Source organism: Monodelphis domestica, chromosome 7 (assembly GCF_027887165.1).
Source record: "Monodelphis domestica isolate mMonDom1 chromosome 7, mMonDom1.pri, whole genome shotgun sequence".
Lineage (NCBI taxonomy): Eukaryota > Metazoa > Chordata > Mammalia > Didelphimorphia > Didelphidae > Monodelphis > Monodelphis domestica.
This window is the reverse complement of record NC_077233.1, coordinates 187,112,866-187,139,994: the sequence shown is the minus strand read 5'-3', so window position 1 is coordinate 187,139,994 and position 27,129 is coordinate 187,112,866. Positions and strand designations below refer to the sequence as shown.

At 39.3% G+C, this 27,129-nt stretch overlaps 1 protein-coding gene across 2 annotated transcripts in view; it reads left to right on the top strand.

Annotated features, from left to right (window-relative positions):
• SHISA9 (shisa family member 9) overlaps nucleotides 1–27,129 on the top strand; it is a 484,462-nt gene that overhangs the window by 270,466 nt on the left and 186,867 nt on the right. The gene's annotated exons all lie outside the window — the stretch shown is intronic.

The window sequence follows — 27,129 nt, the reverse complement described above, 5'->3', positions numbered from 1 at the left end:
CATTGAATTCAACCTCAGTTTTCTCATCTGTAAAATTTGGGAGTTCAACTAGGTGGTCTTTACAGCCCCATCCAGTGCTAGGTCTATGATCTATGTCCTTCTGGCTACTACCAGATACCAATGTCTAGTTTCCTGATATATAAAGTAGTAGAGAGGGCTCTTCCCAATCATTCTAGGCCAGTGGGTGAGAACCTTTTAGAGATGAAGTGCCAGGCCACCCTAGTACCCCCCTCCCAAGACCTAGTGCTGTGATCTCCCTTCCTGTGTGTTGGGCAGCCCTGCCCCACCCCCTTACCCTACACAGATGAGGGAGAAAGCACTCCCTTTGGGCTGCTGGGAAGAGGGATGGTGAAGTGAGGAATGTCCTCAGTTTAGAGAGGGGGAGAGGAGTGGCCTAAGTGCTATGCTTCCCTCCTGTTCTGCTACCTATGAGCCACTCACCTTGCCCCCTGTGTGCTCCTATTGGACTCTTTGACAGAGGGGTGAGTGATATGAAAAAAATGTCATTAGGTGTGGTGGAGAGGGGGAAGGGAGCAGCTCTGCTTAAATCCCTCTGCCTTTCTTGTAACAAACTCTGAAGTGGGGAGGGAGGGAGGGAGGGCAGCTGCATACCACAGAGAGTGCTTTGCTTGCCATCTTTGGCACTTGTGCCATAGATTTGCCATCACTGTTCTAGGCAATTCCATAGAACTAAGCACCAACATGTAGGGCTGGCTGGTGGAAAATAGTAGGCATTCACAGGAAGGAGAAGCCATGGTTCTTCACTGTCATCCCTGAACTTCTCCAGGGAGAAATGAGGGATCGTTTGCTATTTACATGTTTATGCATGCATTCATCTAACAAACATTGATTAAGCATTGACTACATGCAATTTGCTGTGCTAAGTGCCAGAGTTATGTATCAAGTGAATGAGAGAACCAGAGGAGAAGATTTCTGATAACTTAAGTGGCATTACACAAAGCGAGAAGAAGGGCTATCTTTGTCATAATTCTATGGCAGAGGCTGCTCTTGTGGAGATTGCCTAGATCACATGACCCTGAGACTGGGAGAAGAAAGGGGGAATTGGGAGGAAAAGACAGCATATAATGACAACCAGCTGACCTTTATCTTTTTAAGAATACAGTTATTATGCCCTTAAATTTAGCAATTTTCCCTGGTTTAATGGCTTATGATTCCTTGAACAGGAACTTTCATGTGCTTCTCACAGGCTAGACTATTTCGAATCTTGTAATATTAAGGCAATTAGATGCCCAAGTGGAGTTTCATTAATATTTAGGGTTTTATGACCCTAGCCTGGGTAGCAAAAACTCCTTGGGCTCTATACTGTGCTGTAGTCTTCCCAGCTCACTGGTCCCTGGGTTTGTAGTTTGGCTTCCTCAGCAAGGACCTTCCTGAAATCAAGGTGCCCTAGGAGTTCTGCTCAGGTAATATATTGCCTGTTTTCTTGACTGTTTTTTTTTTCCAAAGAGAGAGGATGGGCAGTAGGGCAGAGTGGTGCCCAACTGTGCAGTGAAGTTAAGTGCCTCTGATTCCCATGGAGCCATTATAGTCATTCTTGCCTGAAACTATTCATTGGGTATATGTGCACTCGAGAAATGCAAAGGGGTTTGATATATGTTTGGACTTGTGCCTCATGCACATGAGTCTGTGGCTTTACATTTTGTGTGTATCCATGCAAACTCTTGTCTAGGTATGTGCATCCTCATGTATGATTGTGTTTTATGTGTATGTATAGCTATTTGTACATTCCTGTATTTGTATGTGAGTCTGAAATTTTGCATTTGCTTGATTTTGTAAATGTATGTGTGTGTGACAGAGAGAATCAGAGATACACACAAAAAGACAGAAATAGAGAAAATATATGTGTGTATATATATTTTATATATGTACATATATATGTGTGTATATTTATATTTCATACAGTTATTTAGTTGTGCTGCACTCTATATGACCCCATAGCCTTTTATCCATGGAATTTCATGGCAAAGATAGTGGAGTGGTTTGCCATTTTCTTCTCTAGTGTGCCTCTATTTTAGAGTTGAGGAACTGAAGCAAATAGAGGTTAATTAACTTGCCCAGAGTCACCCAGCTAGTAAGCTCTATCCTCTGCAGTTCCTAGCTGGTTCTTGGAATGGAGGGAGGGAAGGGAAGGAGAAGAAGAGAGACAGAGAGGGATGAAAGGAAGGAGAAAAGGAGGGAGAAGAAGGGGGAGAGAGACAGAAAAAGAGGAAAAGGGTTAGAGGGACAGAGAGAGAGAGAGAGAGACACAGAGAGAGAGAGAGGCAGAGAGAGACAGAGACAGAGACAGAGACAGAGAGACAGAGACAGAGAGAGACAGAGAGAGAGACAGAGACAGAGAGAGACAAAGTGAGGGGGGTGGAGAATATTAGTATGGGTCTTTACCTATTTTTTTCCCCTCCTCAATTGGACCCTTCAGTGCACACACTTGACTTGACTACATGCATTTGTGTTTGTATAGCTATTCATATACTCCTTGTGTGTATTTGCATCTGAGTTTTTTCATGTGTCTCTGTTTATCTTTGTAGTACTGAGTCTGTGTGTGTGAGCTTGTGCACTTTTGTATGGACCCTTCCCAACCATGATTTTCTTCTTGTCTCACACCCTGCAAACACATGAATCAAGAAGTTGGCACTGAAGACTTTCCCTTTTGCATTGATGAATCCCGTGAGCACTCAGGCATCAATAAATCGCTAACTGAAGACATCTCATTATATCACAGATTGAGATATACTATAGGTCATGCCTCTTCTATAAACAAAGTGATGTATAGCACATTTCATGCTGCGTGACATGGAAAGTGTATTCTAGACCAGAATTCTAATAAATCTCCATTGTGTATTCAACTCTGGATAAATATACAATCTTTCATCCTCTAATTGTTACCATCATCATTATTTTCGCTTACATAGTATCTCACACTTTGGGAAACTGTTTAGTTATAGCAACCCAAGGGCTAGATGGTGCAGATATGCTGATCTACCTTTAATGGATAAGAATACTGAGACTCAGAGAGATTAAAGGATTTGTCTGAGGTTACATCACCAGTAAGTGCCAGAGACTGGACTTGAACTCCTATCTCTAAGGATTAGATTTCTACTACCCTAAGATTATGTGATGATAAACTGTTCTGTACATTCTCCAGGTATATCACAAATTTAAGCTTCATCTCAGGTACATAATGCCATATACCAGGGTTCTGAACATAGATCTCAGGGGGTCGTTAAGGAACTTTGAGGGAAAACAGTCTCTAGTTTTACTAACTTTGAAATGAAATCCACCATTTCCTTCAGTTATATGTGTGGGCATGATTCTTCTCATGATTCTGAAGAGTCTTCCTCCTCTTCTTCTAGGCTTCACCAGACTGCCAAAGAGATGTTAGCACAAAAAAGGCAAACCCCTCACTTAGTAGATAAGCTGGCCCCCAGCTCACCCAGACTGCCTAGTTAGTTCGTTTTTTTCCCCTTACTTAAATACTAAATAGAATTGGCGTTTTCATATATATATATATAACAACAAAAAAGCATTGTATATGAAATTTCATGTCTCAATTATATACAACTTGCTTTACTTAAAAAAAAAAACAAAAAACAACCTTACCTTCAGTCTTAGAGTTAATACTGTGTATTGGTTCCAAGGCAAGAGAGCAGTACGGGCTAGGCAATAGGGGTTAAGTGACTTGCTTTGGGTTGCACAGCTAGGAAGTGTCTGAGGCCAGATTTGAACCTGCCATTTCTTGGCCCAACTTTCAATTCACTGAACCACCTTGCTGCCCCCTTGCTTAACTTTTAAAGTATTTAATAAGATTAATTAATAACTTTTAAAACCCTCCTACTTATCTGTCCTCCCTTCAATACTAGTTTTTGCATACAGCAGGTGCATGAATAAAATTTCTTCTATCTGACTGAGAGTAGTAGAGAAATTCATTCATTCAACAAACATTTATTGAGATCTTACTGTGTAAAAGGCCTTGTGATAAGTGGTCTAGAACACATAGAGATGTATGAGGCACTATACCTACCCTCAGGGAGCTTATAAACTGCTCGTGGGTGGCTGAACCAAATGTGTTTTGAACTGACATTAATGCTTTACTCCTGCTCTGCTTGCCTCAATTCCCTGTGGTACTGAGCTCAGGTGGTGTCCAAAAGCATCCTGGAATCATTGGTTTTGCTTATAGATAGAGGTCTTCTTCCCCTTCCCTGGCTGAGAAGAGACACAGTGGGATCCAGAACAGCTGAGGAATGGTGAAATAGAAGTGGGGTGGGGGGAAAATTCTCTGTGCTTTTTAGGATTTACATGAATTGCTTTAACTTTAGAGAAAACAATTGTGCTTTTAATGAGTGCGATATGTTGAACTCAAGCTCTATAAATTACTTTTAATTAATTACTCTATTTGAAATGATCTAGTTATTTCAAAAAATAGCTGAGGATTAATTACTTAATTGCTTTAAAATAACCGAGGAAAGACACATGTATCACCAGAGTCCCTGTCTGGGCCTGAGTCCCTCCAGATGAATTTAGCCTTAAGTATAAGAATGGGCTCATGCCTACTGAATAGAATTTCTGACTAAGAGCAAGCCCATTCAGTAGTCCTTACATGAGTGAGTCTTCTTTGGGTATCTATATAAATCCTGTACCTAAGAGGACTTTATTCTCAATCAGGTAGTGACCCAATATATGCTACTTTAATCACTTAGTTTAATTTCTTAGTCACTTAGTTTGTCACTTTAATGCTGCTAATCATGTTTTAAGAGTTGGGAAGACTATCAGGGACTAAACCTATGTGAAAAGTGACTCCAAGTTATTTGGGTTGGAGAAGAGTGAAGCATATTGGGTCATAGAACAAAAGATCATACATTTAGGGCAGGACAAACCTTAGATGCAACCTAGTCCAACTGTCCTCATTTTACAAGGGAGGAACTAAGTCCTACAGAGAAGTGACTTGCTCAACATCACAAATCCATAGCTCTAACATCATCATCTAGATGGAAATCATTATTCACTTTCCACTGAGTTTGGCCAGTAATGTCAGAGATATGGGCTAAAATCTCTGTTTCTCTAGCCTTACTCTCCTTCATTCTACCAGGCTGTAGATTTTGCTTCAAGAGAAAAAATATGAGAGGACATCTAAATGGCTTAGTGGATTGAGAACCAGGCCCAGAAATAGAACATCCTGGGTTTAAACCTGACCTCAGATGCTTCCTAGGTATATGACCTTGAACAACCCATTTAGCCTCCATTCCCTAGCCTTTATTGCTTTTCTTCCTTGGAATCAACATGCAGGATTGATTTCAAGATGGAAGGTTAGGGTTTAAAAAACCCCATGAAGAATAAAACTCATTGTGTGGTTATTTCTAGGCCTAGTTTTTACCATCATCTTCATCCATGCTGACAATAGCAACAAACATTTATTGAAAAAGTATGAAATATAGAGCTTCAAGCTAGGGAAATAATGACTTCTTTGGGTATCATTTAAGCTGATTTAGTCAAGTATTTGAAGGACTGTCATATGAAAAAAGGACTTGTTCTACATGGTTCTAGAGGACAAAATTAGGAACAACAAGTAAAAGGTTCAAAGAAGCAAATTAGGCTTAAAGTAAGAATACTTCCTAACAATTATGGGATTCCTGAAGGAGGTAATGGGTTTTTTTCCTTAATAGAGGTTTCAAGGAAAGACTGAATGACAACTTGTTGAGTTGTAAAAGGGATCAAATGGGTTCAGGTTGGACTAGATCTGACCTTTGAGACCTATTTGATATCTTTCTTTCTTCTTTCAAATGTTACCCTTTCTCTTAGAACCAATTCTAAATGTCAGTTAAGTCAAAAAAGTGGTAAGTGCTAGACAACGAGTTAAGTAACTTGCCCAAGATAACAGCTAGGAAGTGTCTCAGACCAGATTTGAACCCATGGCTTCCCATCTCCAGGTGTTGGGTGCCTATCCACTGAGCCACCTTGCTGTCCCCTTTTGATATCTTTTCATTCTGTGAAGGAAAGTTATAATAAAAGATGGATGTTCCTTTGTGGAACTTATACAATAATTTTACTTTCAGAAGACTCTTAATCAATTATCAGATTTTTCAGGGGAAAGCAACTCAAAAGTTGCACACTCACTCCAGATTGCGGGCTTGAGAGTTCCATTAGGTGAAAGTGAGCTCATGTTAAATTAGAATTTGTTGGAGAAGTAGAATCCAGTGAGACTATGTTTTCTGCATTAGTTTTCCTTTTGGGGAAACAGACAGGGAGAATTAGATGTGATGCTTCAGGAATCCATGCTTTTATACAGGATGTTTTCCCCATGCCTGGAATGCTTTCCTTCTTCAGTTCCATGTCTTTGGAATTCCTACCTCTCTTCGACATAGTGCCTCCTCCTCTACAAAGCTTTCCTTCTTTTCATAGTTGTTTGTGCCTCTCCACAAAATTACTGTTTATTTTGTTGTTACAGTAGCAAATCACATATTGTGTATTTGCTTATCTATGAATCTGCTGTTTCCCTTCAGTAGAACTCAAGTTTCTTGAAGGTAAGGCTTTTTTGTTTTTATTTTTGTATCTACAGTACCTGGCATATAGTAGGTATTTAATAAATTCCAGTTGAAATGAATTAAAGACAATAGGAATTCCAACTAGCTGTGTCTCTTTGGATTCCACCAGGGACTGAAAACATCCAGATCTAAGCCTCACCTGTTGGGCCAGACACTCTTTTGGGACCAGCATCTGACTCCCTAGTTCATATAGGGATATATGAAAAAATATATATACCTGAGTTTGCCTCTCTATGACTAATTTTTCCATAGAAATTAAGAGTGATTAAGATAAGGGACATGAAGACCTGTTGAGTTCTTTGCAGGACAGATGCTTTTTTATTGCAAAATATAATCAAATTTGAATTATATTTATGGTCAATTTGCAATTATATGCAATACCAAGATGATGGTTATTTTTGTACTTAAATGGAGTTGTGATTCCACCGAAGTTGACACTTTTATACTCTGCACATCGCAACCTTTCTATCACTAGTCATCCCGAGTGCTTCTTATCTCTAAATTTCTGTAAATATTCCACATGAGGGGATCTGTTCAATATCCTGGAGGTTTTCTAGTTCTCTTGATGGTGGCAATGTCAGGAACTGCCAGTAGTTATTTTTTGTTCTTGCCACGTGACTGGTCCATGATCTTTTTCTGGTCATATATGTCTCTAATGATATCCTCTATACCAATATTATGACAGAATAATGAAAAAAATTCTTTTAGTTTGGCTTTAGAGTATAATATGTGTTTGTTGTAGTGGTGGTGGTATGTGTGTATGTGTATGCATGGTAAGTTTATCCTTTGAATTATGTTTTGTTATGACTAATACTGAGATCATCTACAAAAGTATCCTTTTGATAGCTTGGTGGGTGACCTTGAGTTCCTAAAGACTCTGCTGTGGAGTGCTAAGTTGGAGGGGTCCCAGTGACAGACCAGCCTAGCTGAGTTCAGAAAAGCTCATTTTCTAAAGGCTGACTGCCAGATGATGATTTTTTTTGGTCACTGAAACAGAAAATGTGGAAGATTTGTGTTCTGCATTCTTCTTGACCCTGAAATTCCTAGTACACAATATTCCATTTTCTATATCTGTGTCTTTGCTCAAATTGTACCTTCTCCTCCTCTCCTTCCTTGCCATGCCTAGATTATTCTAATTCCTCATTCCTACCCCTTGGACTCTCTAGCTTTCTTCAGAGCTCAGCTTGAGTACCACCTCTTTCAAGAATACTGTTCTGATACCTCTCAATGTGAAAGTACTCTTGCCATTATTGTGTATTTGTGTATTTTTGTACAGATCCTATATTTACTTATCTGTGAACATCTTCTGTCTCCCTCAGTAGAAAGTCACCTCACTGAGGACAAGGTCTGTCCTACTTTGGTATTCCAACCCCTGGCATGGTATTGGCTCTATAATGGGCACTTAATAAAAGCTTCTTGATTGAGTTATGAAGTGGATGCCCACATCAACAAAATCACAGCTCTTTCAAAGTACAAAGTAAATATTAAAATTAGTTTTGCTGCCTGAGCACAGACCAATTGGCAGCAGAGAGAATTTGGCCAGAAGTAAGCAGGTCAGGAGAGGAGAACCTACTTGGACTTTAAAATCTGACATGGCGAATCCTCAGAGCTCATCTTCTTTGCCAGTGGCTAATAGAAAGTTGGTGGCACTAATTCTTTTTTCTTTAGAATCAAAACTGACCCCAAACTGCCTGGAAACATTAGAATATAAGCCAGGAGGGACCTTGATATCTGACCTCTATGATATCAGACACTGAGCTCAGTTTTTAAATATACCATTCGGACCAGGGGCTAACCCTGATTTCTGTATTTGACATCTTTATGGACAGAAGAAGCAGGTGTTTCACTGAATGAATGTCTGGGCCTCAGTTACCTCATCTGTAAACCAAGCTAGTTGGACTAAATGATGTTTGAGGCTTTTCCAGTCCTAAAAGTCTGATTCTCTTGTTCTATGGCATTCTAGTTAGAAGATAGAGGACTTGATTAGGGAAAGAGGAAAAAAAATCACATTTTGGCTCTCTGACAGGAGCAGGCCCAACTGGAGCCAAATCAACATTTAGCAACAGACACATCTAGTCAAAACTGTGCCTGTCAACATGGGGATGAGTTGAGTTTGGAGGGAATGAAACTCAAGAGAAAACAAGAGAGAGAGAGCCCTTTTAAGCACTTAACACTGAAAAGATTGAACTGTTTAGAAGACAGCTGTAGAGCTTAGTGATTTGTGACTTTGGGTAAAAGCTTTCCCTGCTTCCCAGGACTTGAGGAAAATTTTTCTGTCAGGGAAGCTTCTCAAGGATCAAAAGGGAATCTGGAGGACAAAGGTTTTCTGCCTTCATTGTGAAGGCTTTAAGTTAGAGTTCATAAAAACCATAATAATGCCATTTTCCATTTGTATAGGCCACATTTCAAACTTATTTCATATCTATAAATCTTATTTATCTCAATAAAAACCTTGTAAAATAGGCAGTATGGGTACAATTATTTTATTTGTCAGGTGAGAAAAGGGAAACACAAAGAGATCAGAGGATCTTCAAACTAGATGGGGGAGGATCCTAAGAGGCTCAGCGGATCTTCTCCATTTTAAAGATGAAGAAACAGACTAAAGGATGTTAAGGTGATTTGCCAAAGGTCTAAGAGGTAGCAAGTATCAGGGCTTGGATTTGACCCCAGAACCTATGCCTCCAGAGGGAGGTCTCTTTTCCCTATATTCTGATGACTTGTTCAAGGTGACAAGCTAGGTAGCAGCAGAGTTTAGAGTGCAGCCCTGTATAGTCCTATGTTCTTTCTACAAAACCTCTCCCTCACTAGAATTCCATATGTCCTCTTAGGCTTTAGGAAACTTCAGAAAGGCCACTTAGTATCTTTCAGCAGGATGTAATGAATGCAGATGTCATGGGAAGGAGAATGGCACTGTTGGGTGGCTGATGGCCAATATAAGATTAAAATGGTATCATCACTTTGAAAAGTTCAGCTTAGGGATCTTGGCCAAAGCTGTTGTTTGAAGAGGAAAAAAGTGTCCTTTTTCTGCCTCTGTGTCTTTGGAAACCAACTGCAATCAAAATATTTAATTCAACTTTATGCAGCATATTCGGGCTTCTATCCTCAATGCAGCACTGCCAGAAGTTTAATTGGAACCTTGTTAATTAGAGAAACTACCCTACCACTTCATTTAACACACTGGATCTGAGGTGTTCAGTGCTTGCTGTACCTAGCATGCCATTTACACTCTCTCCAAACCTCAGAGGCAGATGGAGTGAGTGCATGTGATTCTTACCCCTTAAGATGGACTAACTGATGTCCAGGGAGCACAAGGTCTCAGCATCATGGATTTAAAGCTGAAGGGAAATTCAGAGGCCATTTCATCCAATTCCTTATTTTATTGATGGAGAAACTGATCCCTACAGAGTTTAAGTAACTTGTTCAAGGTCACAAAGGGAATAAGTAATAAATTTAGAGTTTGATCCCTGAGCCTCTGACTCCAGTTCTGATGATGGGTGAAGATCTTCCCATTTTAATTTGTTGTTTTGCCCAAGGTCACACAGAAAGTTGGTGTTTGGCAAAGTGTTCAGAATTCTAATTCAATGAAATAGCCATTAGGTCGATATCTTTTGAACACTTCAACCAAATGCTTCCAAGAATCTGGTTAGGCTCTAAGAGGGGGCTAGGCAAGTGGCCTGAGAGCAGGTGACAGGATTGTCACCTTATTATATCTATGATATGTCAGAACTCCAGAAGGATTAAACTGGGAAGTTGGAGAAGATCCAGGTGAGAGGGAAAGGGTTTGAGCATCCAACCAGATTGGGGTTTTTATTACTTGCAGGAAGAAAGGAAAGATGGCAGATTACTGATGTCTCCTTGCTGGCAAGATGTGAGCCAGACTCATGAGCAGGAACCAGAACAAGGTAAAGATTTAAACTTCTAAAGAGCAAGCCCAGAATTATAGCACAAGAGCAGGCTGCATTGGGGATTACTTTGTAGACATGAGGAGGCATCTGCACCAGTGCAAACATGCCATGTTTACATATTCCAAGCCCCAGTAAGGTCCTGGTTGGAAAATCACAGGCTCTCTGTAGGTAAAGAATACTTCTCTAGAGGATAGGAGCAGAGCCTTTTCACTGTTTGGAAGATGAATTGGCCCAAAAAGCCTAAGAGATCAGGAGAAGAAAGGGGTTACAAAGTAGCTGATAGTACAGGGAACAAGATTTATTAAATATTATTATGCTCCAGGCACTGTGCTAGTCATTTTACAAATATTACCCATTTTTCCTTACAACAACCCTGGGAGATAGATGCTATTAATTTCCTCCATTTTACCAGTTGATGAAACTGAGGCAGACAAGGATTAAAGTGCCTTGCCTAGGTTCACACAGCTTAGCAAGCTTTTGAGGCTGGATTTGAACTCAGATATTCCTGACTCCAGACCTAGTACTCTATTCATTGTGCCAACTAGTTGTGCCATAATGGATATGGAAAGTAGGGTTTTGGTGGGTAAAGAAAATCATGATGATGGAATTAGCTGGCATTTATATGCATCACTTGTCCCAGGGTGCATTGATGTGGCTTTCGATTCTCATTGGTGGAGATGAAGATCTTCTGCATGAGGCAAGAGCTTCAATTCTTAGGCAGTCCCCTTTTGAGGCTATACAAGTGAGAGTCCCCTTCGAGTCTTAGAACTCTTCAAGCTAGAACCTTCATTGAGCATAAAATGGCTTAAAGCTTCAAAAAGGAAGCTGGAAAGGGCAAACTCTCTTCAGCTTCTTGAAGGGAAAATCTCTGGGGAGACATGAGAGGAATCTTCATTCTCTATCATTACCCTGTTTCCACCTTTCTACTCTAGAGACTTCAGGGAGTTTCCTCTTGAGTAAGAACCCTCTTTCTTGGTTGGGCTAAGTTTTTCACTCCTAATTAGAGACTTCCATTACTCTCTCTCTCTCTCTCTCTCTCTCTCTCTCTCTCTCTCTCTCTCTCTCTCCACACACACACACACACACACACACACACACACACACACACACACACATACATATATATATTCTATGTATAACTTCTCTGATTTCTGTTTTGCTATGATTGGACAAATGTGTTTCTTTGTTATTTTCTATGTATATTTGTTGTGGAACTGGTATTAAGTGGGGAAGGAGTCAAATTTTGAATATAGGGCATGTATTCCCCTTTTCCCCCCAATTACAAAGAGATTAAAAGTTAGTTTGAACCCGATCATATTTCATAGGTGAACAATATTTAAGGGAGCAGATAGACATACTTTGAAGGCTTTGAACCCCTCTCTTGGATGAGAGCAAAGCAAAGAGTAGGCTCCAGCCCCAACCTTCTACATTGCTTCCTGATAGGAATGACAATCTTCCTTGGAAAAGGGTGGGAAGAGAGGAGGCTAGAGATGTGTATTCTGCCTCCCTTAAGTCACACACAATGATACATGGACCTCTCTATACATATGGAACCCATTAATTTTCTTTCATATATAATACATTAAAGTTCCTAGTGCATCTGTAATGGTCCTTATTCACAGGCATTCTGACTTCCTAGGGAGTATTATTACAACAGCCCAGCAGTGTGGTATTGGGCTAGGAGTTCCATTTTGGATGATTCAATATAGAATCAGAAGAATGACCTATCGAAGTTTAGCACTCTCCATCATAGTATGCTACCTTAAATAATAAACCACTTCTCTTTGTCTTCTCTTCTAAGACATGGCAATGGTTACTCTGTGGTCATTTCCTTTTCTTCCCTTTTTCCTCTGGATCTCTGTCCCTAATTTATGTGTTAATGTATCTGCTAATTTCTTTTATTCTGTTTGTCTCTTATGACTAGAATATTCTCTTCAGTTACCCAGGCTATCCAGTGTTTTCTGATTCATGAGGACAAACATGTCTTCTCTGATTCTCTCAGTTATTAGCAATCTCTCCTTCTTACTATTACTGTATGTGTGTTTAATATTCACTTATTTCTTTACATGTTGTAGCTTTTGAGTACCATGTAAGCTCCTTGAGGGAGGCCCTATTTACTTCTTTTTGCCATTGAATACTCAGTGTGTAGAAAAATGACTTGTTAAATAGTAAGCACTTAATAAATGTTTATTTAATTTAATTGAATAACAGAGGCAAATCTCTAGGCGTTTCTGTAGCTGGCATCCTCCTTAGAAGAATAATCCCTCTATCTCTGTCAATATTTTGAGGAAAGGACGCCAAGATTGTATGAACAATTATCACCAAAAAAATCTGAAAAGACTTATGTGAAGTGTTACAAAGTAAGAAGAATCAGGACACCATTGTACACAGTAAACAATAATGTCTTTCTATCAGTTGTGAATGACTTAACTACTATCAACAAGTCAATGATCCAGAACAACTCCAAAGGACTAATGAAAAAAGGCTACCAATCACCATTGAAAGAATTGACAGAATCTGAATGCAAATTGAAACATGCCATTCTTCATTTATTTTTCTTCATTATTTTTCTCTAGGCAATATGTTTCTTTTTTCACAACATGTAGAACATGGAAATGTTTTGCGTGATAACAGATGTATAACCTATATCAGTAATGGTGAACCATTGATGCTGGCCCCCACCCCACTCCCCAGACTGAGTGCCATGCCAGCCTCCCATAGAGACCATGTGCTGTGCCCCTCCCCTCATACTCTGTATACCTACCCCCCACCTTACCCCACACAGGGGAGGGAGGAGGCACTCCCATTGGGCTGCAGGGCAGAGGGGTGGGGATGTGAAAAAATGTTATCAGATATGGTGGAGGGGAGGAAAGGAGCAGCTCTGTCAGAGTCCCTCTGCCTTTCTAGTAACTAATTTTGCGGGTGGTGAGTGGGGAAAGAAGGTAGCCAGATGCCCACAGAGAGTGCTTTGTGTGCCATCCTTAGCCCCTATAACATAGGTTTGCCATCACTGACATACATATATCATATCTCTTGCCATCTTGGGGAGGGGAATGGGGTGAAGGAAGGAGAGAACATGGATTGTAAAATGTCAGAAAATGATTATTAAAAATTACATTGACCTAATCTGGAAAAAATGGTTATGAGCAAACATGAATGAAAGGCTCACAGATTAGCTAAATGTGATTCAGATAAGTGGTTGTTGTTTTGACTGTGGTGAGTTCCTTAAATGAGGCTCCAAGACAGGTGCTGGAAGGCATAGACGTTTCTCATGTCTTCTGGTGAGACCCGGTTGACCTAAAAACCTGTCCTTCTTTCCTTTGACCCAGTATCTACTCTTACAGCATATAACTGATCAGAGTCCTGGCCTGAAGAAAGATATAGCTCTAGTAAAAGTCATAGGATCACATATTTTTATCTAGAAGGGCTATTAAGGGTCATCCACTAATAAAGGTATTCAATCCTTCATTTTATAGATGGGGAAACTGAGGATGGAAAAATTAAGTAATTTGCCTAAGAATATGCAGTTAGTGACAGGACATGTATTCAAACCTAGGTCTTTTTATTCCAGATCCATAGCTCCTTCAACTCCATCATGTTAGAGGAAGAAAAAAATTTCAATTTTTTTTGCCCACTTAGGAATCAATATGCTAAATATATTTGCAAATATATTTGCATTTTTCTCCCAACTTAAAATTTTTTTCAGTTACTTGTAGAAACATTTTTATAATTAAAAAAAAATTTTAAAATTCAGGTTTTCTCCCTCCTCCCTTTCCCCTTTCCTTGAGGTGAAGAATAGCCTGATACAGGTTATACCTGTACTTTCATATAATATATTTCCATATTGTTCATGTAATGACAGATGACATACATTGTACATACAATAGAAATCTCATGAAGGAAATATAGTGGAAGATAGGATGCTTTGATCTGCATTCGGACTCAGAAAGTTCCTTCCTTGACTGGGGATAGCATTTTCATCATGAGCCCCTTGTCCTGAAGACGTGCTTTGCTGATAATGGTTTAATACTTCACAGTTGATCATCATATAATATTTCTATTATTATATACCTTGTCCTCCTGGTTCTGCTTACTTCACTTTGTATCCATTCATTTGAATTTTTCCAGGTTTTTCTGAACTCGTTGTTCATTGTTGTTTATGGTGCAATAGTATTCCATCACAAGCATGTACCACAACTTCTTCATTCATTCATTCCTCAAGTGATGGACAACCCTTCAGTTTTCAATTCTTTCCCACTACTAAAAGAACTGCTAAAAATATTTTGGTACAGGTAGGTCCTTTCCCCTTATCTCTGTTCTCTTTGGAATGCAGACCTAGTAGTGATATTGCTTCATCAAAGGGTATACATAGTTTTGAGGCCTTTTGAGGCTGTTTCTATATTGCTCTCCAGAATGGCTCTTTCAGGTAACAGTTCCACCAACAGTGTATTACCCAATTTTCCCACATCCCCTCCAACATTAATCATTTCCCTTTTTGGTCATTTTACATCTGCACCTTTAAATATATATTTATGTGTGTATACATATATGTGTGTATGTATATATAGTCTTAGAGAGTTGTCTGGGCCATTAAGAGACTAATTTATTTGCCCATTGGCCATAGGATAATCATGTGTAAAGGAGCTGAATTTGGATTAAGTCTTCCTGACTATCCACTGTCCCATTGCCTCTTTCCAAAGACACTAATCTAAAGAAATTGGCTTCTTCTCCTCCTTCCTCACTGCTCTACTCCTGACTAGAATAACCAATGAGGATGGTTTTATTTTGTGGCACCTTAGAACTCAGAAGACCTGGGTTCAAATCCTGTTTCTATCACTTAGGAACTATGTGACTGTGGGTAAATCATTTCACTTCTCTGAGCCTTAGGCACTAGGTTGTGGAAATCATATGTGATAGTGGAATAATATATAAGGTGTCTCAAAAGTCTTAGTACAGTTTTAAGCTATAATAGCTTTTTTTGTTTTCAGTCATGTCTGACTCTTCATTTAACCCAGTTTGAGTTTTCTTGGCAAAGATCCTGGAGTTGTTTGCCATTTTCTTCATCACATTTTATAGAGGCAAATGGAGTTAAATGAATTGACTAGGGTCATACAGCTAGTAAGTGTATGAGACCATATTTGAACTCAGGAAGTGGAGTTTTCCTGATTCCAGGTCTGTCATCTATACACTAGGCCACCTAGTTGCCCTTTAATAGCTCAAATAGTTGCACTAAGATATTGGACATTGTGTATTTGAAATGTTTTGTAATCCTAAAGTGCAATGTTGGTATAAACAACATTTATGATTATTTCATCTACTAGTTCTGATTTTATGTCCATTCCATGACTCTGACATCTTCATTTCAGCTAGACTGTACCCAGTCTATAAACTAACACAATACAATGATCTTACTGTGATCTTCTGAAAAGGAGTGATCTCTTGATGAGGAAAAAGGAAACTCCATGTCTAAGAAGCATCTTGGTATCATGGATAGAGAGGTAGCCTCAGTCAGGAAGATCTGACTTCAGTTTCTACCTTTGACTGCGAATCTGAGAAAGTTATTCCATCCTTCCATGTCCCAGGAAATTCTAAAATATAAGGAAGGTACACATCTGCACTGGTAAAAGGAGTTTCCTCAATAGGAGTTCCCTTTCAGTCAATAGAATCATGGGTGTGGTCCAAAATTATAAGCTTCCTTCTTGAGAAAAGCAGACAGGGGAATTTGAAGAAGATAACTTCCCTCTGTCTTTTTCTGTCTTTGACTGTCTCTGTGTCTCTGTGTTTGTGTCTCTCTGTGTGTCTCTGTTTCTTTCTCTGTCTCTTCCTCTGTCTCTGTCTCTGTGTCTGTCTCTGTGTCTCTCTCTCCGTCTCTCTCTGTCTGTCTCTCTCTCTCTCTGTCTCTCTCTGTCTCTCTCTGTCTCTGTCTCTGTCTCTCTGTCTCTGTCTCTGTCTCTCTCTCTCTCTGTCTCTCTCTCTCTCTGTCTCTGTCTCTGTCTCTGTCTCTGTCTCTCTCTCTCTCTCTCTCTCTCTCTCTCTCTCTCTCTCTTTCTTCCTCACCCCACTCCCCTCTCTCTTTCCCTCTCTCTCTTTTCTACTTACACATAAGGAGGGAGATGAATATTGTCTGAATTTCTAACAATCTCAGTTCTCTAAGATAATTGGGCTTTCCATGGTGGAGTAAGCAATTGTTAAAATATTATTTCCAGACTTCTTCTCCTCCACCCCAGTACTGAAGCTAGAATTTCAAAGGGATCTAAGAGCAGAAAATTAGGAAAGTCATGATTGGAGCTGGCAGCAGGACAATGATATGTTCCCCATCACCCCACTCACAGATTTCATCACCCCTCTCTCTCTAAACATACACTTTTTCCCTCAGACTCTTTCCTTGCTGCTGCTTGTCTTTGAGGCATCATCAGTTCCCCAGGGAAGGAGAGGCCCTCATTAAACAAGTCAGCATTTCTAAGTTGGGGAATTAGGGTGCTTTCCTGAAAGCACCATAGAAAGGGGTTTGGATACTTCCACCATCCTCCTGTCTATGCATACATTATATTTTTAATAAAAAATGCTTTCCCCCCTCCCCCAATTGCCCTGGGACCAAACAATGCTCAGGAGAGAGGGACAGATGGGGCATACACTCCTTCCTGGAAGTAATGGCTTGATAACAACTAGTGTTACTGGAGAGAAAGGTTGCTTTTCTAAGCTAGCAGGCAATTATGGCGTGACATTCTATTTAGTGCTTATAGAATGCTTAGGATGAAGCTTTAAAACTTAATTTGTTCCTGTCTCTCAACTTCTATTTTGTCAGACTCTGAAATAAATCAGAGTCTTTTGTTATGGGTGGAGGTGAAGGCCACAGGTATAGGCAGAAAAAAAATGAGTTGGGGGAAAAAGTCCATGGGGATTTCTGCTGTTTTCTGCCAAGCTGACTTCAGTGCTGAAGCAGTGCTGCTGGAAGGAATTGGGAAAGGGAGGGTGATGCTTTGTGCCCCAAGGTTCCTAGGAAATGAAGTTGTGATTCACTAACAAAAATATGCCCTCATAGTATAAGCTATATTTTACAATAAACAAATATAAGTTCTTCATCTTCTTCCTTCCTTCCTTCCTTCCTTCCTTCCTTCCTTCCTTCCTTCCTTCCTTCCTTCCTTCCTTCCTTCCTTCCTTCCTTCCTTCCTTCCTTCCTTCCTTCCTTCCTTCCTTCCTTCCTTCCTTCCTTCCTTCCTTCCTTCCTTCCTTTCTTCCTTCCTTCCTTCCTTCCTTCCTTCCTTCTTCCTTCCATCATCTCTCTAATCTATCTATCTATCTATCTATCTATAATATAAGCCTTATTTTCTGTCTTAGAATTGATACTAAAGATCAATTTCAAGACAGAAAAGCAGTAAAGGCTAGGCAATTGGGATCCAGTGACTTTTTTAGGATCACACATAACTAGGAAGTGTCTAAAACCACTGTTGAACCCAAGACCTTGGCTCTCTATCTAATGAGTCACTTAGCTGCTCATATATATATATATATATATATATATATATATATATATATTCACTAATTAAATTATGTATAGGCGGATAGTTTTGGGGTAGGAAAGTCAAGTTAGGTAGGATAATGTCTAGAAAGCTAGCCTCAGAGAAGGGAAAACTTGGGTTCAAATCCTGCCTTTTACACATAAGGCAGAATTTCAGTAGCTCAAGAGAAATGTGAGATGCTCAAATTTAGAGACACCTCTATCCAAAATATTCATGTGTGTTCTTTGTTCCTGACCTGTAATAGAGTCTTCAGTGCTCCTATTGGTCTGATCAGCCACAGTTGGACACATGATACATTGACCCCAACATAGTGATGCCATTTTGGTCCTCTTTAAGAATGAAAGATAATGACCAACTAAACTGACTGTGTAACCTTAGGCAAGACTGTTAACCTTTCAGTTCCCCCAGCTCTGTTGCTGAGATGATAGTCAGCATTGGTAATAAGAGTTCCTCACAAAGAGTTCTCTCCATCTGTGAAGATCATAGGCATGGTTTAAAAAAGCAAAAGCAAAAGCCAGCATTTACATAGCCCTTTGAGGGTTCCATACAGCTTTAAAAACATTATTTCATTTTTGTCTTCACAAAAACTCTGGGAGATAGGTGCTATTATTATCCTCATTTTACAGATGAGGAAATTGAGGTTGAGAACACTTAAATGACTTATCAAGAGTGACACAGATGGTGTTTGGAGATTTTTTGTCCTCAGGTCTTCCTGGCTCCAAATTCTGACTTCTACCATCTACTTGCCTTAAAAAACAAGTGATGAAGGAGAAGTTTTCAGATTCTACATTAGATATTAAATAATGATTTCAAATAATCAGGAATAAAACCTTCCATTCTCAATCCTGGTGAATCAGTCCATTGTGTGTGTGTGTCTGTGTGTGTGTGTGTATGTGTGTGTGCATGTGCACGCATGCACGCATGTGTATGTGTGACCTTTGACAACTGTCACATGGAAGCTTCTGTAGAAGATTGTACATATTTCCACCAAAAATGGAAATTATTTAAAAAATCATCCAATCTAAAATACTTTTTAACAGATGAAGGAAATAGGGCTCAGAAATGTGATTTGCACAGTATGGTAAAGCAAGTTAGCCACAGAGCCAAGATTAGTAGACGGCTCTCCTGGGTTCCCCATTCAGTTCACTTTCCATTTTTTAATGATGTATCTCACACTGATGCCTGGGGTCACCTCAGGATAGAGCTCCAGGTTCAGTTTACTTAGATTTCCATTTCCTTCACTAAGGCAAGAACTAGGGACATTATTATTTGTTATTTTGTATATTTGTCCTGTCTCCCCAGCCAGCTTGTAAATTCATATCATCAGAAGCTTCCACCATGCTCAGTGAATGGGTCAGGTGACCTAGGGCCAAGATTCTTACTCTGAAATTTATCAACTGTATGGCTTTGGGCAAATGACTTAACCACTTGACTTAAGTTCTTCATCTGTGAAGTGAGGGATTTGGACAAATAGTCACTAAGGTCCCTTCCATCTCTTCAGCTATGATCCCATGATGGTTTTCAATTTGATTATAATTAGGAAGTGAGATAATTATAACAAATAAAATTATAACAAAGATAATGATTCTCATTTCCATATCAATTTAAGATTTACAAAACATTTCACAATAAACCATTGAGGTGTGTAGTGTTAGTATCACTATTTCATTTTTTTTTCTTTTGATGGTGTGTGTATGTAGGGAGGGACCAGACTGGTAATTATATTGATTTTAGGGATTCACTGTAAGGAATTTCCCTCTACCAATACAGATTAGCTCTTGCTTTGAACTTAAGCTTCTTAGAGGTTAAGTGATTCCCCCAGAGTCAAATAGCCACTTTATAATATGAGTTAGAGGTAGTACTTAAGTCCAGGTTTCAATGTTCCAAAGCTGTCTCACTATCTTCTATGCCAGGGTTGAAACCATGTAGTTAGGAAAAGGAAACAACCAATTAAATATTTGAGGGCTTCATTCGAATTATTACAAGAAGTTGATACAGATTGTGTCAGGTCTGGCTTACATTAGCTAAATGGAAAGTTGAGTGTGCATCTCCATGATAGTCCTCCAAGTGGTGGCTGCTGTTAGTATAGACCATAAATGCTACCTAAGTTCAGAGCAAAATTTAAACTTTTTTATTTGTAATTTATAAACTTTATAATTTTATGAGTAAAAATTTATAAATGTTTTTAAAATATATAATTTTATATATAAAAATGCATGTGAGCTGGGGTACATAGGAATAGATTCAAGGAAGATGTAGGGCACAAACCAGATTCTGAAAAATATTAAGGAAACTTCTGGATAGGTGGAGAGGATAAGAGAAGACATCCCTGATCAAGAGCATGACAAAAGATACTCAGTGAAACAGACAAGGAAGTCTCATTACTTCAATCTGTCATGTTGGGTACTTGTTACTAGGGAGTGGAAGAAGTGACTAGGCACCAGGCAGTATGGTTGACAAAGAGTATTCTTTCTTAATTCCTTTGCCTGGCAACTTGGCTAAAGTGCATGTCTGCCCTCCAATGAGTTTCAGAAGGACAAATCTACAATTTGCTTTCCATGGACTTGCAAGTATATCAAAGGTGAAAGGAAATCACTATCTTGTCCCACCCAGCTCAATCCCAGGTTCCTTGTCACTCCTCTGTGGGGTTCTGCAAATTGCTGAGTGGAGTTGTAAGAAATCTATTTCTTGGAATAGAAATCATAAGAAGTCAGTAGAGCATAGAATGTTGACTTGTAAATTCAGTCAGTAACACAGCAATGGTGTTACAGGAAAATAGAACATGGATTGAGCTCCAGAACATGAAACAAATAGGTCTTCAGATTCATTGCAAGGATTAATGAGGGGTCTGTCTGGTGTTTGACTGAGAGCAGCCAAAAGGTATCCCCAATTTGAAGAGAATTTCATGGTGCACACTAGGACTGAGGGCAACTGAAAAGGAGGGACATTACAAGGCCTTCAAGCAATGATGGGGCTATATAGTACCTTGAAAGGGTTAAAAAGTACAGTTAAAGCTCTGGGACTTAGAGCCCACTAATTGGAAATGTGTGATGTTCTGACTCAGGCTCTGGAAGTTCACCTTTTCACTATTAAAAAGAAAGGGTTTGCTAAGCAAATTAAGAGTATAAACAAGATTACAGGGGGGAGTGTTTGACCTATTTTAAAGGAACAAATGATTTTCAAGCACATTAGAAAAGCTTATTTACATACCAATAACTGATGGGCTAATTAGGAATCTTTTTTTTTATCTCTTCATTAAAGCAGGTTTATAAGAAACTCTTCTTGACTATGATTTCTTAGCCAAGTTATAATTATTGTTAGACTAGACTTCTGGTATCTTTTAAAAAAATCCTTATATTCTGTTTTAGGATCAATATTGTGTATTGGTTCCAAGGGAGAACAGTGGTAAAGGGTAGGCAATGGGGATTAAGTGATTTACCCAGGGTCCTACAGCTAGGAAGTGTCTGAGATCACATTTGAACCCAGGACTTCCAATCTCTAGGCCTGGCTCACACTCCACTGAACCACCTACCTGCCCCTCTATAATGAATTTTTTAAAAGAATAATATATGGTTCTTGCTGCCTCTGGCGGGCTTATATTCTTTTCAGTCAGACAATATAGGAAATAAAATAATCTCATTTCACCTTCACACCAACTCTGGGAGGTTATTGTTCACTTGTTTTGATTATGTCTGATTCCCTGTGACCCTATTTCCCTATTTCAGTTTTCTTAGTAAAGACAATGTAGTAATTTGTCATTTCCTTCTCTAGCTCATTTTATAGATAAGGAAACTGAGGCAGAGTTAAGTGAATTGCCCAGGGTCACACAGCTAGCAAGTGTCTGAGATGAGATTTGAACTCCTGAAGATGAGTCTTCATGACTTCAGACCCAGCATTCTATCTATTGTATTACCTAGCTGTTCCAAATTCAGAAAGAAGTGGCTTATTTCCAGATCTATTTATCATGCTTATGACATCCATCTCCAGGTAGGTGGATAAGGAATGATCACAGGAGCATAGATTTAGAGCTGGAAGAGACCTTAGAACAATGAGCAATAAACTACAATGAACAGATCAACCTACTTGTTCACCTGGACACACTAAGGACATTTATCATCAGTCCTGGAAGTCACAGTCTACTATCTGTCTCTTCTCCTTTCCTCCATTCCCTCTCTCATCTTCTTATCCTTCAGAGAGTCCAACACTTTCATTTTAAGTTCAGGAACTTAGCTTAAGACTCTGAGAAAGTAACCCCTTTTCCAAAGTCAAATAGTGGCAGAAGTAGGATATGAACACAGGTCTTCTAATTACAAATTCAACGTTCTTTTCCCTATGACATGCCATCCCTGAGGTAGGAGTCTAGGGTTGATTGGGATAAGTTATGTTTGAGGCTGGCTACCACCTTCCCCAAAATTGTCTTGAATGTAACTTTGTGGGAAACCAGGAAGTGTTTATAGACTGATATGCATGTTCCAAGTCTTGGTGACAACCCACTAAGTCCGCTCTAAAACTTCAAAGTATGTCGAAGAGTCTATTAGCACTCTCTCTGATATCAATGGCCTAGACACTGTTGCCACCATCTTTGTGGCAGGCAGTGCTACTCCTTCTTCATGGCAGCCAAACAGAAGTGCCAAGCCAATCCCACTCACTTCAGCAAAGTAGGCTAATGGATTGGTGACTTTCAAGAAGTTGGAAGCTTGAACTCTGTGCTGAGTTTGGTCCTGGGTAATTTCAGGTATTATCTCTGCTGACTACCAGGGGCAGACAAGTGGCATCATTCTCAGTACAGCAGAGTTCTTCAGATCCATTGAGGAAAAAATAGCACCACTCAGCATAATGGCCCAAGGAGCTGGTTTTACCTGAAAGCAATGGCAAAGCACCTGGGAAAATAACTGACCTGACAAAAACAATCAAAAGCAAAACACAATTAGCTGAACATAGATATGCCAACCATTGTCTTTCAATTAATATTACTTTTTGTGTCACTTGTGTGTTTTTAACATATCAAAAGAAAACTAGCTGATATCTGTTTAGTAAACTAAATTAATTTCCCAAAGGAATGTACCTAGGGCCCCCAGAGATTCAGGCCAAGTGCCTATATATTATATACATCTGCAGCATGGCAAAATCATTGATTCTCCCAGTCATTACTCTGAAATCCTGTAAGGTTCCTACTCATCAAAGAAAGCCATTCTCCTTAAAATAAGGAATGTATGGATTGGAAATGACCATAGGAACAATTTAGATGGGGATTATTAATTTTTGGGGTGGCTGTGGACCTTTTGGAGAATCTGGGCAATCCTAGGGACTTTTTCTCTGCATAAAATAAAATGCATGGGTTTACAAAGGAAATCAATTACTGTAGAAAAGAAAAATATTTTCATTTTCCCACCCAAATCCACAGGCCCTCTGAAATCTATTCCTTAGATTTCAGGTTAAGAATCCCTGGTCTAGACCAACATTTTCATCTTGAAGAAGAAGAGATGTTTCAGAGAGGGAAGATAACTTGCCTAAGGTTACATACTAGAATCTGGGTGTCAAAATCAGAAAGAAAATAGGGGGTATTGTGTAGAGAAGAGGCTAAGTGAGGGATAGATCTTGTCTTGTAGAACAAGTAGATTACCCTGGCACATGGTAGAAGGTTTACTGGAAATTGAACAACAAACATTAATTAAATGCCTACTGTGTGTCAGTCTCTATGCCAGGTATTGAAAATACAAAGACAAAAATAAAATGGTTCCTGATCCAGGGGAATTTATGCTTTATGGGAGGAAAGCATGATGTGTATAAACAAATATATGCAAAATAAGTGCAAGTAAATTGGAAGGTGGGAAATCAAGAAAGGCTTCAAAATGTGTTGGACAAAGTTTTGAAGGAAAGAAGAGGCTCCTTGAAGAGGAAATGAGGTCTGAGTACTTTTAGGGAATAGGGTACTGCCAATGCAAAGATACAGAGGTGGGAGATGGAGTATCCTGTGTGAGGAAATAGAGTAGGAACTAGTTTGGAATGATTAGGTCCTGACATTTGGGAAGCTGGATTTCTTTCCTGGGAGGTGTGCTTCCTCTCCTTTCCTTTCCTCTCCCATCCCCTTGATTCTCAATCCCTCTGGGGACAGGAAGGCTCAGATCAGACTTTCTGTTGCCCCTACTAGTGCAACTCCACTTGTGGTCAGATTGACTTAGGAACTGAGAGGAACCCTGCCCACGCCAGAGCTGAATTTACTCTGAATGCGATAATACTTAGTTTGTTGTTGTTGTTGTTGCTTTAAACCCTTTCCTTCTGTCTTAGAATACCGTCTATCAATACCGTGTATTGATTCTAAGGCAGATGAGTTCAAAGGACTAGGCAATGGGAATTAAGTGACTTGCCCAGGGTCAGGAAATGTCTGTGGCCACATTTGAACCCAGGATCTCCTATCTCTAGGTCTGGCTCTCAATCCATGGAGCCATTGAGCTGCCCCCAATAATACCTAGTTTTGTAATCTTGGCTATAGAAAACAGTTGAATTGAGGGGAAGCTGTTTGCATTGGCAATTCTATCATGGAATTTAGAGAAGTTAGATAGTGAGAGGAGTCTGGCAGATTTTGGCTCGAATAAATATTAATCCATGGTGGTGAGAAAAGAATGGGAGAAGCCTTGCATAGTGGGGCTGTATGAAATGTTAAATCTTGGGTCTTTCTTCCTCTGTGTTATGATTGTGGGTATGGCATTGTTCATGTGTTTCTTCTGGTCTAGACTCTTGGCTTACGCTGTCATGAAGCACTCACACAACAAATGACAGAAGTGGAAGAGTGGGAGAAAATGAAAGCTATAGTTGTAGCAAACTAGAGTTGCCCATCTGAATTATCCCAGCTCCCATTCCTAGAGAAAGAGCGTCTTGGGGTGGACTTTGGAAGCAAGACTTGACTGATCTTCTGTCTCTAACCTCTACTCTAAATGAAGAAAACTGAACTCCTATATTTTAAGAATATTTACAGCTATCAGGATTGGGAAAACAATAATAGCAACATCAAAAAGGATTTCTGATTAGCCTTTAATTAACTTCAAATTCAGTGACTCAGAACTTTTTAAACCCCAAGCAGTTTAAATTGGAATATGATAGTATTCTGCCCATCAATGAATAATAGAAGTAGATTTTTCAGATATCTGGCAGAATTGCAATTAAATTTAAAAGCATTTAGTAAGTACTTACTATGTTCCAGGTACTGGAGACTCAAAGACAAAAATCAAATACTACCCGCTTTCAGGCAGCTTATATTTTACCAACAAGGGTTGGGAGAGATAATATGAACCTAGATAAGTCAGTATAAATTTTTCAATGGTTATGTCCTATATGTGGCATGGAGGTATTATGTGACTTGAAGGGAAGCAGAATAGACATCCCTAGATTATTCTTCACTCTATATTCTCTAAGGGAGCTTTAGATTCCTTCCAGAAGGGAGAACAGGAGGTTGGGGCCAGAGGCTTGGCCAGTCTTCTGTCTTGGAGGGAAGTTCTGGACCAGAATTATATCTATCCACTTCCTTAAACATAATTAGTCTAGAGGATAAGTTTTCAAGTTCAAACTAAACTTCTGATCACTGTTAATTGTGGAAAGGAGGATCCCAAAGTTTGACTATCTTTCTACCAAATACCAGTTCTACAATGAACATACAGCAAAAATAGCAAGGAAATCCATTAATCCAAGGTGATAGCAAAACAGACATCAGAGAACAAATGCATAGGAGAATATGTGCTAGACAATGCAGAATGAAGGAACTCTCCCATTGGGAGTGAAGTAAGTCAGTCCAACCTAGAGAGAGAGTCCTAGATCTCACACTCACTGCGAATTTCCCAGAAATCTTTAATGTAGGATGCTGGAGATAGGGACATGATAGAGGCTGTCTACTTCTCTCCTGTCAACTTTTTTCCCAGGGTCCAAACTGAAGAGCCATTGGTTGGCATCATCCATCTTCATTTTTCAAAGTTGAAAGCCAGAAATACCTGAAGTACAGAACTCAAAGAGTCCAAAACGATCTGAAGAAAGTTCAAATCATTCTCAGAGACTGTTGCTCTTGTCTCTTTAACTGTCACCACCCTTCACATAGTTGCAGGGAATGGATCTTCGTTAGTGAGGAGAGAGTTACCGTACCAATGGACTTGGATTAGATAAAACATACACAAAGTAGATCAAGAACAGAAATTCTTTACAAATAATACTTCATTTTATCCTTACAACACCCTTGTGAGATAGGTACTGTTATTATCCTCATTTTATAGTTGAGACAATTAAAACAGAGAAAGAAATGAATTTACTTATCCAGGGTCATCCAGCTATTAGGTATTTTAGGTCATATTTGAACTCAATTCTTTTTTTTTTAGTTTAATTAATTAATTAATTTAGAATATTTTCCCATAGTTACATGAATCGAACTCAATTCTTAGTGACCTCAGGCCAGCACTTTTTTACACTGTGCCATCTAAGTGCCTCAAACTAAAAAAAAATGGATTGTGACTTCAGGTAACAACTGAGGAAAGGATAAAAGTCTCCTTTTGGAGGAGAAATTTGAGCAGACTCTTAAAGGGAGATAGGAATTTCAAGAAGGAGACATGTCTGATGGATAGTTGAAATGTACAAAGATAGGAGATGAAACGTCACATGGGAGGAACATCAATTAGCCTAGTTTGACTGGAATGTGAAGTGAGAGAGGGAAAGTAATTTAAATTAAATGCTGTTGTTCAGTCATTTTTCAACTGTGTCTGATTTTTTTTTGACTCCATTTTAGGTTTTCTTGGCAAAGATACTGGAGTGATTTAGTGTTTCCTTCTAATTTTATGGATGAGGAAACTGAGGCAAATGGGGTTAAGTAAGTTGCCCTGGGTCATCAAAATAGTAAGTCTCTTAGACTGGATTTGGACTCATGAAGATGTGTCTTCTTGTTTTCAAGTCCAGTGTTCTATCCATTATGCCACCGAACTGAGGTAGAAACTAGGTTTAGTCATTTTGATTGTGGATGGAAGCATTTTGATAGTGCTAGAAATAGAGGTGTTTACAGAGACTGATACACTGTGGTACAATTGAATGTAATGGATTTCTCTGTCAGTGGCAATGCAGTGATCATCCTGAATAACTTGGAGGAATCTACGAGAAAAAACATTATCCACATTC